Here is a 14,342-nt window from a genome sequence, read left to right as displayed (position 1 = left end):
ACTATGGTTTCTAAAGTTCGGTTTGATATGTTCCCGAGTGAGATTCGGAAGAAAACTTGATTTGACTATGGTTTTGGTTTTAAAATGAGGGTTCGTTTTGATCATTCGTTGAGTCCGTGATGATGTACGATATGCGTATGGTTACTTACGATCTGCTCGTGCGTTACTGTTATTACCTCTTTCACGGATCCGGAGCCGGTATGTGATCGTGTGCACTATAATATACTCTCACGGTGTTATCTTTGTGTTATGGTTCACCGCGCTCCTCACTAGAGGGCCGGGTTCCATTTATATTTGGTGTTATCTTGTGTATGGCGTTATGATGTGTGACGGGGATACGGAGATTTGAAACTTAAATTGTTATCTTGTGTTGTGGCGCCAGATAGGGTGGCGACCACGTTCTGTCCGCCGGGTCCCACTATGGACCGCATATGATATGTGATGATGTATGATGATATGATGAGTCTGTTTACCGATGGTGGGGCAAACCCAGTGGTGGGGCAAACCCAATGATGAGGCAAAATTCCACATTGGTTTAGGCAAATCCCACACTGGTTTAGGCAAATCCCACATTGGTTTAGGCAAATCCCACATCGGTTAATGTTATCTCATATGACAGGTTATGATGTGTACGGTATGAGTATGTATGATTTGTATGTCGGATGTAAGTACTTTGGTATTTGGGTTTTTATACTCACTTTCTGTACTCCTGTCTTCGGTTATGATTTCATTTTCTGTATGCTATGCTTTACATACTCAGTACATATTCCGTACTGACCCCCTTTCTTCGGGGGCTGCGTTTCATGCCACGCGAGTAACCACGGATGAGTAGGTGATGTTAGCGAAGATGTTCCGGTGGATTAGCGAGCTCCGTTTCCTTCGGAGTCTTTGTCGAGTCGAGTACTTTTGTATGGTATACGGAGTTATGGTAGAGACTTTGCGGAAGGTGTCGTGTGTATGAGATGTCTGTTTGTAAGCGGCTATGTAGTTCGATGTATCATTATGTATTGTGTTATGAATTTCATGTGGGTACGGTTTGTTATGGTTACAGGTTTTATTTGATTTGAAAAAGATGAAAGGCATGTTTGTTTTCCGAAAAATTTTTCCTTACGCATTTTGACATGTTTTGCGGGCCCAGTATGATTATGTGTATTACGAGAGTCTGCGGGTTCGCTCGGCCCTAAGTAAGGGTCGGGTGCCCGTCATGCCCTATCGGAAATTAGGGTGTGACACATGGCTAGAGCATCCCTGGCCATAGAATCAAAATACACGCAATACTTCTGGACACTCATACTGCCTTGCTCAATATATAAGAATCTATCTGCTTGGGCTCGCCTGACCTCAGGAGGCAAATAATGGCGGATAAAAGCATCTGCGAACTCTCGCCACACAGCTGGAGGGGCATTCTCTACCCTAGATAACTTCCAAGTCTAATACCACTGTACTGCAATATCACGCAGCCTATACAAAGCCAACTCTATGGACTCGACCTCATCCGCATGAATAACCCTTAAAGTCCTCTGCATACCATCAATGAAATCTTGAGGGTCCATATTCTACTTTACCACGAAAAACTCTGGAGGACCTAACCCAAGGAAGGTTTTAACCTTGAACTACCCCATCTGCACGGTCAACACCGACTACACGCCACCGAGCACAGGCGGCTACTAATCACTTGTCAACAACCGTACGACATCCCCGCATCCACGGCCGGCGTCGGTGGGCAGGGGCGAGGGCAAAAGGCTGCGATGTCTCATACGGCCCTTCACTCTGAATCACATCCTAGGCTCTAGTGGCCTGTTAAGTACGGCTAGTGGCCTCACCTGTGGCTTTCTTGCCCTTACGGGCAAATTTTAGCTTTCTTGGGAGGCATGTTGAAATCATAACAATTTATCGGAAGCGAACGCCTAACGCGTAGGCTCTGTCCATCTGACAATCTGGAGGGGAAAGAATGACATCATCCTAAATATCCTGTAGCCTCCCGTTTATAAGTGTGGTGCACAACACGCCCGTAAACAATATTCTACTAGACACGGTCGGCGGAGCAACCACATGACGGAGCGCTGCGATACCACTACATCACGACCGACCGATGAGTTAGAATGGGGGTCTCACCTCTAGCGACCAAACACCCCTATACTCGTATCTGAAATATACTGAACATCAAAGGCCCATGAATGGCACAACTAATCTCACAAAATGGAAACATCAGAACTCTGTACAATCTGCATACATATATACACAATCATGCGGAAGAACAGTGCAAGCCAGCTAGGCTGCTACAAATACTGTTCACAAAAGAATAGAGGCCGACAAGGCTACATCGTCTGACTAATACATACAACTGTCTACAGACCTCTACGGGAATAAAAGTTGTAGAAAGGACGGGACAGGGCACCGTCATACCCGTATGCATACACATCTCAAAAAGGGCATACCAAAACCGGCGTAGCTCCCGGATCGAATGGAGCGTGCGCGACCCGCGCTAAATCTAGAGGTCCTGCGAGCCGGACCACCTATCTGTCTACCTGTACCTGCGGGCATGAACGCGAGGCCGGGAGTCGGTACGGATAATGTCTTCGGGCATCTAAAGCATAAGAGCAACATCATATATATATACACACGGGAATCATGGATAAGATCTGAACTCATAAGCTGAATTGACTGACTGCTTGTACTTGTATGAACTAGTATCTTCATATACTTGTATGAACTAGTATTTGCATGAATCTGTATATTTAACAATGCCTCTGCGGGTGCATAATATGCATGCTCGTGCCTAACAATGAAGGTCATACATCTGTATATAGGTGCGTATATAACGCGTGACATATGCGCTTATATAACGCCTATCTCTTTTCTCATATCATATCGGCCTCTCTGCAGCCATCATCATGTACATTACTGCGATGCGGCGACTTGATTCTCATATCATCATAATAGTGCACCGGTGATCGTGTGTGCGTATATAACGCCTGCTCCTTTCCGTACCCCATATACATATAATACTTGCATATATAACGCCTTCTGGTCACGGGTTAACATACATATGTATATATATAAATGAATGTAATGCATGAATAACTGTATACATAAGCGGACCCATGAGACGAAGGAATAATCATAAAGGGTACATGAACATCAAGAACTGAAATACTCCTATACTTCTAAGAGTAGAGTAATATAAAATCTCGCTTACTCGCTTGTTGGATCACATCATATGATCATGCCAAAAGAAGGTAAGCATAGCCTTAACATACCTTGACGTATATCAAATCGTCCAAATCCTACTTCTCGACTTGTAAGTCTACAATTAAGACAACATAGACCTTCATTAGACTAGGTACTTCACTTGCTAACCTCCTTTAGATGCATAGAGAGCTTAACGAATCATGAACAACATTTCTCTCCATAAGCTTAACAACTCTTCAACTTCTCATTCACTTTAATACCAACCATAACAACAATAACAACACTTATATATCAAAATATATTCCAATCCATTCCCAATCATCTCTTAAAATAATCCCAAGTTACTATTTTGTCTTTCGTCACTTACCACTTTCACAACTACCCCCTTTTGACTTAGAATAAATACACCTCTTAATACTCAACTTAAATACAAAGGTAGAAATCATTTACATACCTTGAGGGTTCAATAATCCCAAGAATCACTTCACTTTAATTCCCTAAGCTCCACAAGTTGAAGAAACCCTAGAAGCACAACCTTTCTTCTTTACCATCTCAGGTTTACGGGGTTCGGGTTTTGTCAAATCTTCACGCATATGATGAAAATATTGGGAGAGAATGTATTAGTGTTTTTCTAATTTTTGGAAGAAGGAAAATGTGAAATGAAGTTGGGACCCACATATTTATACTTGGAGAATTAACTGCTTCAGTTGTCCGGTTCGACGAGCGGGTCAATGACCCGTCGACATGTCGACGGTCCGTCGACTTGCTCATCGACCTACGCCAACAGAATGTAGGGCTACGGAACCCTGTCGAATCTGCACAACGACGGCCCGTCGACAGGTTCGACGACCCGTCGATCGTGACTGATGTCTGCAGACTTTTCCAATTTAGTTCAGATCTCGTCGATTCCATTCGTTCAACTTCTAATCTTGTAAAATACCAGGAATACCTGCTGGTACCATTGCACACGGGTTAGGACACTTTCTATCTCCAAAACTCGGGCTCGGGTCCCAATTCCCAAGGCCTACCCAACTAGGAAATCATAAGTTCTACCACTATGAAAACGAGGGGTGTAACAATGATATGACTTAGACTTATTATTGTTTTTTTTGTATAATTTATGTTGATTCATAAATTGATTAACTAAACAGTATAAGGGGATGATACACCCATCCAGGGGAGGGGGGCTTAGTGTGGGTGCCATCACGACTGTGATTTTGGATCGTGACAAGGTGGTATCAGAGCCAGAGCTCTAGGTTCACTGATCTCACAAGTACAAGAACATGTCTAGTAAAGCCTTGTAGATCGATACGGAGACGTCTGTACTTATCTTCGAGATGTTATGGGACACTAGGAAAACTCCATTCTTTCATTCCTTTCGTACTACTTTGTTCTAATTGGTATCTAGTTTGTTTAAATTGGTATCTGATTTCTTCTTATATTCTCTCATAGATGGTGAGGACTCGTGTTAAAGCTTCAGTTGATGAGGTGCTACTGACGGCCACCGAGACCGCGTCACATGTTAAGGGCTGAGCTAGAGGCTGTGGATGTGGTCGTGGTAGAGGGGCAGCACTAGCTAGGGGCAGGCTCCCGTGGCTGGTCAGGCTCGGCACCAGATCCATGTCTCCCGAGCCACAAGCAAATCATCATGATGAGGCCTTTGAAGAGGAGTAGTTGGGGCTAGCACCCGCTCAGCCTGATATTATTGCTACTCCAGTTCTGTCTGATGTTTTAGTTAGAGTGTTGAGCCTTCTTGAGGGTTTGACTCAGGTGGATGTTCCACTAGCTGCACCGAATGGTCAAGGAGTGAGATTGGCTGATTTCATGCTCTAGGGGCACAAGCAGCAGCGGTTGTGGCTCCCCGTATGAACGAGAATTTTTTCCTAAGTCCGTAACAGGCCTAGTGATAGCCGGTGAGGAGCATAATTTGTTTGGTAGATTCACAAAGATGAAGCCTCCCGTTTTCAACGGCACTCTGCAGAAAGATGCCTATGCGTTTATTATTGAGAGGCTTCACAAGTTGGGAGCGGTAGAGACCCACGGAGTTGATTTTGTGACCTTCCAGTTGTTGGGTGATGTCAAGCTTTGGTGGAGATCGTATATGGAGTGTAGGCCAGCTGGGTCGCCTCTATTGTCATGGACCAGGTTTTATCTAATCTTTTTGGAGAAGTATGTTCCGCGTACTTTGAGAGATATGAGATGTGATGAGTTCAGTCGCCTGGACCAGAGAGGGTCATATGCTGTTGACTGTGAGCCTCGTTTTCACTCCTTTTCTAGATATGCGCTTTAGTTGCTTCCCGCAGAGGCGAAGAGAGTGAGGAGATTTGTCAAAGGGTTGAACACTCCGTTGAAGTTGGCAGCTCTTCAGTTAGAGAGCATAGGGGCATCATTTCATAATGTGTTAGATCATGTCACTTCAGTTGAGTCAGTGAGGGAAGCGAGTTATAGTAAGAGTGATGATAAGAGGGCCCGCAAAGGGGGCATATTCAGTGGTTCATTCTCTAGAGGGCAAGGCCATCATGTGTAGAGTTCCCAGTTTTACTCCGGTCGCCCGATTCAGTCAGCTTTGCAAACATTAGTTGGAGATTCTTCAGGGCTCAGCCGTCACTCTTCAGGACAGCCAGTCCAGGGTTCTTATTCTAAGTTCTCAAATCATGGAGCGTATTTAGGTTCTTCAGCTTCAGTTCAGCGACCCGTACTCGATAGAGTTTGTTATGAGTATGGTGAGTCGGGGCATTTCAAAATGCATTGTCCTCGACTCAGACAGAGTGGTTAGAGTGCTCAGTATCAGACCCCCAAGGCTCCAGCGTCATCCTTTAGAGAGGGTGTATCTTCATATCGAGGCAGTACATAATTTGGGAGAGGTGGTCACTCATCAGGTAGAGGTGGCTCTCAGCCTAGTAGAGGTGGATCTCAGTCCAGCAGAGATGTACATCATCCTGGTAAGGGCAGGGCACAGTCAGGTTAGGGTGATCGTGGTGGTCTGCAGGCTAATGTCGGACGGGTTCATCGTTATGCTTTCCCTGGCAGGCCAGAGGTCGAGGCTTCCAATGTTGTCATCCCAGGTAATATATCAGTCTGTCACCGGGCGGCTTTAGTGTTATTCGAAACGGGTTCCACTTTCTCTTATGTGTCTACATATTCCTCTATGGGTTTGGATATGGTTTGTGATCTACTTGACGTGCTTATTCAAGTATCTACTCTGGTCGAAGATTCTGTAGTGGCAGATCAAGTCTATTGGTTTTGTATGGTTACGTTTATGGGTTATGGTATGTGGGTAGACTTGGTGACTCTTGATATGGTAGATTTTGATGTTATCTTGGGTATGACTTGGTTGTCTCCTTACCATGCGATCTTGGATTGTCACGCCAAGACAGTCATGCTTGCCATGCCGGGTATTCCTAGACTCGAGTGGAAAGGTACTCCTGGTCCTCCCCGAAGAAGATTATCTCATTCCTTCGAGCCAGGAAGTTAGAGGACAGAGGATGTTTGGCCTACTTGGCCCATATTTGTGATACTAGTGCTAACACTCCGTCAGTCACTTGAGTCTGTGCCTGTTGTGAGTGAGTTTGCGGAGGTGTTCCTTACGGACTTGCCTGGTATGCCACCCAATCGTGATATCAACTTCTGCATTGATCTAGAGCCATGCACTCACCCTATTTCTATTCTGCCAAATCAGATAGCACTGGCTGAGCTGAGAGTGTTGAAGGACCAGTTTCAAGATCTTCTTAGCAAGGGTTTCATTAGACCGAGTGTCTCCTCTTAGGGGACTCCCGTGATTTTTGTAAATAAGAAGGATGGGCCGATATGGATGTGTATTGATTACTACCAGTTGAACAAGGTCACCATTCGGAACAAGTATCCTATTCCCTGCATCGATGATTTATTTGACCAGCTTCCAGGTGCCTCAGTATTTTCCAAGATTGGTTTGAGGTCAGGCTATCACAGTTGATGGTCAGGGCCGAGGATATTCCCAAGACAGCTTTTAGGACTCCTTATGGTCATTTTGAGTTTGTCTTTATGTCTTTTTGGCTTACAAATGCCCGAAAGCTTTTATGGATCTGATGAGTGGCATTTTCAAGACATATTTGGACTCCTTTGTCATAGTCTTCATTTATGACATTTTGGTGTATTCGCGAAACAAGGAAGATCACGAGAAACACTTGAGGACTGTGCTTGGATTATTGAAGGAAAAGAAGCTTTATGCGAAATTTTCTAAGTGTGAGTTTTGGCTTGATTCTGTAGCATTCTTAGGGCATATTGTGTCTAAGGACGGGATTATGTGTCACGACCCAACTAGTGGGCCATGACGGGTACCCGGAGCTACCTACCGAGCACCACTCAACATGCTATCTATCATACTCAACCTGGGCATATATCATTTTCAACACAAAACTTTTCATGAACCAATCTCCAAAACTTCCAAAACATGTATATGTGCATAAGCCCACGAGGCTACAAAATAATGTACAGAATATACACTGAAGGAGTCTCATAACATGTACTACCCACACATAAGTATCTACGAGCCTCTGACTAGAGTACTGAGATCATAAGAACGGGATAGAACCCCGCCATGCCCTAAATATATACACAAAAGAATATACCAATAAGCGGCAACTCCGGAGTAGTGGAGTGCTCCTGCAAGTCTGCTGAATTAAGCTCCTAAGCATTGGTGCCATCTCCCTGTCTACCTGCGGGCATGAACACATCGTCCATAAAAGAAAAGACGTCAGTACGAATAATGTACTGAGTATGTAAGGCATGTACAATAGTAGAATAAAGAAATAAAGGAGCATAAAATGAAGAGCAAACCTGTAACTGATTGCCTCTTAAGGTGGAGTCATGCATGCTAGCTTTTACACTAAATATCATATCATATATACATATATATAAGCTACCCGACCATATAGGTACGTTGTGATCATCATTAGCCCCTCGTCCGGGGCCTCTCCGCGTCCACTAGTGGTGTAAACATCTCACGCCGTCCCACTACGGTAGTGGTGTCGCACACGGCCAACTAGGCATGGTGTAATCTTACATATACATAATATGACGCATGCATGAGAGCTCAAGTAAAAGCTGTAACTCTATCGGAGTGACGTAAGGTCGGGAACCTCCGATTACATTATGGAATAATCATCATCGCTATGTCTCACCTTGAAGGAACTAATATCATGAGGTGAGGCAACAACAAGAAATAACATCAATGAAATCATAAAGATAAGATCATCAAGCTCATAATAGCATCATTATCATCATCATTATCATGGAACATATCTCATCTCTATCTCATAAGAAGCTCTTAAGAATCTTTAACTTTCATCTTTTGGGATGTAAGAAGTCATGGAAATATAGAAAAGAAATCACGATATAGAAGTCATGCCTTTGAAAGAAGGGGAATAGCCTTACATACCTTTATGTCTTCTTAATGACTAAATGCTTTCTTTCCGAGCTCACAATTCTACATACAAGAGAATTCGTACTAAGGTTAGATCATTCAGAACATGTTTGAGTCTAACTAAAGCGACTAAGAGCTAATGAAAATTGGGCAGCGTTTCCTTTGTTTCAACAACTTTCTCCATGTGCTAAACAACTTCCAAACATCAATAACAACACCCATAATATCATAATCAATAAACTTCTTCAATTTAAACATTATTCAATTCTCAAAACACCCTTTGAAGGTCATCCATAGCCATAGCTATGACATAACATCATATTCATTCCCATATAATACTTCTTTAACATCATTTGTACCTTTCACAACAAGATTATACTCATGGCATATCAACAACTATGATTCAAGTCAAGTTACTATTCAAGAATGTCATTATTTCCACATTTGGGCTCCATATTCTAGTTTCTTCTCTAATCCAAGTCTTTCAACCACTCAATACTTGTAATAACATGAAATAGATGTAAAATCACCTTTGATTATGTAGGAATGATCTTTGGATGAAGATACTCCACTTGAGAAAACCTCCAACTTCACTTCCAAAGGAAACATTGACTTCTATTAACCCGAGTGAGCATCCAAACACTTGATTCTACTAATTATTGGTGCTTAATCTTTGCTTTCTCTTGGATATGTGTTAATATGGTGTATGGAATATTGTAAGGTTTTGAGAGTGATGGAGAAGATGAGAAATGAGAAAAATGAACTTGGGTCCTCCTTATATAAAATTTTAAAAGCTGCCCGTCGGAATTTATACAGACACTTATACGGTCCGTATAAGTGACCGTATAATACTTCCAGTGGAAGACCCTTCTCTAGATAGGTTATATGGTCCCTTATATGGACCGTATAAGTTATACGAACCGTATAAGTGGCCGTATAACTCACTTTTTTCCATAATTGTGCTTGTTGATTTGTTTGACTTCCAATCCTCGTGGAACCTTCTTGGCACTTGTACAATACTTCATTAACTATATAAGGAGCCTTATAGCTTCTCCTCAAGACATTACTAAATAATCCTTAACTCGATAGTTTGCGAAACCTTTCCAAAACACGACTTATACTCCACTTTCTTCAACGAACTTTCTTCTCTTGCCTCCAATGTCTTTGGAATCTTAATTAGAATCATTAAGTATCCCTTCTTACTTGTAGGGACATTGTATACACCTTAACTCGCATTAGTCTATTCACTGCACAACAACTCGAAACTCCGAGGTGTAACACTCTCCCCCCCGTAGGAACATTTGTCCTCGAATGTTAAATTCTCGGGAATTTTATGAAAATTTTGCTAGAGTTTCCCCTGTAATATGGCACTACCATCCTGTCATAGCAACCCAAAATAACATTGCCTCATAGGGGTACAACAACAACAACAAGAAAACATGGCCACACATGACTAAAAGCATTAAGAGAAAGTATTACATACCTGGGAACAACGACGTTTCATCTTGTGCCTCTTCTGGCGGTGGGAATAAGTGCAGATATCTAGACTTTATATCTTCTTCTACTTCCCAAGTCATTTCCTCTTTATTATTGTTTCTCCACAAGACCTTAACTGAGGTTACCTCCTTGTTTCTGAGTTTCCGCACTTGCTTATCTAATATAACTATGGGTACCTCTTCATAAGCCAACTTCTCAGTAATTTGGACATCACCTACTGGCACGATTCTAGAAGGATCTCCAACACACTTGCGGAGCATCGACACATCAAAAACTAGATGAACTGATTCATGTTCTGAAGGTAAATCTAGTTCATAAGCTACTTAGCCCACCTTATGTACAATCTTATAAGGTCCAATATATCGAGGACTAAGCTTGCCCTTCTTTCCAAATCTTATCACACCTTTCATCGATGACACTTTTAGGAATACCCAATCATTAACTTGGAATTTCAGGTTTCGTCGACGATTGTCCGCATAAGATTTCTGGCGACTCTAGGCTGTCAACAATCGGTCTCTGATAAGCTTGATCTTTTCTATCGCTTGCTGAATCAATTATGGACCTATTAATTGTGTTTCTCCGACCTCAAACCACCCAATTGGCAATTTACACTTTCTTCCATATAGAGCCTCATATGGGGCCATCTAGATACTGGAATGATAGCTGTTATTATATGCAAATTCGATAAGTGGAAAATGTTCATCCCAATTACCTCCGAAGTCTAAGACACATGCCCGCAACATATTCTCTAAGGTCTGAATAGTGTGTTCAGCTTGTCCATCGGTCTGTGGATAAAATGTTGTACTGAGTCTCACTTGAGTTCCTAAACCTTCTTGAAAGGACTTCCAGAATTTAGTAGTAAATTCTGCTCCTCTATCTGTGACAATAGATACCGGGACACCATGAAGTCGCACTTTCTCTTTAAGATATAACCTTGCATAATCTTCTGCTGAATATGTAGTCCTGACTGGAAGAAATGAGCTGATTTCGTGAGTCTATCAACAATTATCCATATGGAGTCATACTTACGCCGAGAACGAGGCAAACCTATAATAAAATCCACGTTGATCACTTTCCATTTTCAGGTTAGAATCTCCATAGCTTGCAACAATCCTCCTGGCTTTTGATGCTCAATTTTCACTTGTTGGCAATTTGGACACTGAGCTACAAATCTGCTATATCCTTCTTCATTCCATTCCACCAATACATTGACTTAAGGTCAAGGTACATCTTCGTTGCTCCTGGATGGATAGAATACCGGGAGTAATGGGTTTCTTCTAAAATCTGATGGCGTAACCCCGCAACATCCGGAACACATAGGCTACCTCGGTACCTAAGAACCCTATCTGCAGAAATCTCAAATGGTGACTTTTCCTTCTGGAGAAGTGTATCTCTATAGTGACTCAACTGGGGATCTTCATATTGACGCTTTTTCACTTCTATATCTAAGGAGGAAATAGTTGGGTTGTGAATATCAACTCCTGCATTGCCTGCATCCATTAAACAAACTCCTAGGCTAGCTAGCTAGTGGAGCTCGCGGACTAATTCCTTCTTTTCTGGTTGAACATCACATAAAATGCCTATGGATTTACGGCTAAGCGCATCGGCTACCACATTTGCTTTCCCAGGATGATATAAGATACTCACATCATAGTCCTTCAATAGCTCTAGCCATCGCCTCTGCCGCAGATTCAATTTCTTCTACTTTAAGATATACTTGAGACTCTTATGATCTATATAAATATTAACATGAACACCATACAAATAATTTCTCTATATCTTTAGTATATAAATAACTGCAGCTAAATCAAGCTCATGGGTCGGATAATTCTTCTCATTTTTCCGCAGCTGCTTGGAAGCGTAGGCAATAACCCTACCGTGTTGCATCAACACATAGCCCAACCCAACACCGGAGTGTTACACCTCGGAAATTTTGGGCTGTTGTGCTGTGAATAGACTAACACAAGCTTAAGGTGAACATGAAGTCCCTACAAGTAGGAACAGATACTTAATAATTCGAATTCAGATTCCAAAGACATTGTCACACCCTAGTTTCCGATAGGGCATGATGGGCACCCGACCCTTACTTAGGGCCGAGCGAACCCGCTGACTCTCGTAATACTCATAACCATGCTGGGCCCTTAAATCATAACATGAGCGCATAATGAAAAACTTTCAAAGAACAACATACTTTTCATCTTTCTTGAATCAAACAAAATCTGCAAACGTGTGAAATCTTGTAATACAATGCATAGTGATACATCGGCTTATGGAGCCGCTTACACAACCGACATATACTATACACAAATCTGTCTGCAAAGTCTCTAACCTAGAACAAGATGTCACAACATATATACTCTGACTCGGCAGCACTCCGGAGGAAATGGAGCTCGCCAATCCAGCTGGTACATCTTCTAATAACATCTTCTCCTCGCACGGGTGTACACACGTGGCATGAAACGCGACCGAAGAAAGGGGGTCGGTACGGAATATGTACCGAGCATGTAAAGCGTGAAATACGATGGAAACGAATCATCCTTGGTACGGAGTACGGAAAATCGATCAAAGAACCGAAAACCACAAGGCTTGCCTTTGAAACATAATCGCACATGTCAATATCATATCCAATTCATTCTGGGACTTAGAATTATAAGCAAATCGTCATAAGCAAATCATCATCATGCCATCATCATACATATGAATACCGTAACCGGCCCTCTAGTGAGGGGCTCGGTAAATAGAATCATTATGTCATCATATGCATATATATACCGTACCCGGCCCTCTAGTGAGGGACTCGATGAATAACGTACCCGGCCCTTTCGGGACTCGGTGGAGTAATCATATATATATACCGTACCCGGCCCTCTAGTGAGGGACTCGGTGAATAACGTACCCGGCCCTTTCGGGACTCGGTAAAGGGGATCCTGTCCCCGGCGCCATCATCATATCATCATATACCATACCCGGCCCTCTAATGAGGGACTCGGTGAACAATGCAATAGACTGTGCACGAATACATACCCGGCCCGGGACTCGGTGAAAGATGTCATAGTAGGCACGAGCAGAGTAATAAGAAGCCACATACACATACACACATAAATCATCTTTGAGACTCGGCAAATACGTAAACAGATCAACGCTCGTGTCTCAGGATCATAGTTATGTCAAATATCTTTCGGATGCCCCTCGGAGACATATCAAACATCATAAACATTTTAAAGAACCGTAGGGATCATAGTCATACATCAAGCCAATCCAAGCCCGCCTATGAAAGTTACGAGCCTTATACGTTATAGAGTCATTTGCGAACACTTTTACGAACATATCATAGCAATCCGATTCTGTTTGTGAAAGTTACGGCCATTCTTAGACATAGGATCTTTTAAGCACAAAATTCTTTTGCAACATTTGAAATTTAATCATACATAGGACTTAAGGACCATAGTCCGACCATATGAAGAGTGTCAACATCAAGGAGCAATTAGGAATCGTAAACATGCTCGGATTTTTAGAATAGAGTTACCCCCAAGGCGCATAACATATCATAACTTACTTACGTCTAGGACATGCCAAAAGAAAAGAAGGATAAGCTTTACATACCTCGTCCGCTTCCTAAGCTAATCCGAACTTACGTCTCAGCTTCTCAAGATCTCCAACAACGTCATTTGATATCAACATTAGCTATAAGTACTGAAGGATTCAATTCCAAGCCATCATTTTATCTACGAAATTTGGATTTCCCCTATAAATTCAACAACCCCGAGAATTCAACTCTGCCAAATCATCAACAACAATACCAACAACCATATTAACGACATCAATAATCAATTTCAAACGCATTCTAACATTAATAAACTCCTTTCTACATAGTTTGACGACATTCAATTTACCTTCCATTCAACTACATACATTCAAGCTAATATCAACGCTCACAAATTCAAGTACCAATCCGAGATCATTCAAACAAGATTCAAGAATACTTCCAACAACCCGCACAATATTCAAAACAATCCAATCCACATACAACACAACCCGAACCTTTCCAATATCAATGGAAATGACAATAATGCATTTCTTTCTTCCGAATTCATAAACCCTTCTAACAATTCATACATTAACAACATTATCTTCATAAATACAAGAAACTATATTTAATTCACACTAGCTTCCATAACGAACCACAAACGACCATAACTTCAATTTGAACCATTAAACTTCCATTTGCATCATAGAATCCACAACACAACAT

This window comes from Lycium ferocissimum, chromosome 8, assembly GCF_029784015.1.
Source record: "Lycium ferocissimum isolate CSIRO_LF1 chromosome 8, AGI_CSIRO_Lferr_CH_V1, whole genome shotgun sequence".
NCBI lineage: Eukaryota > Viridiplantae > Streptophyta > Magnoliopsida > Solanales > Solanaceae > Lycium > Lycium ferocissimum.
This window is presented reverse-complemented; position numbering follows the sequence as displayed.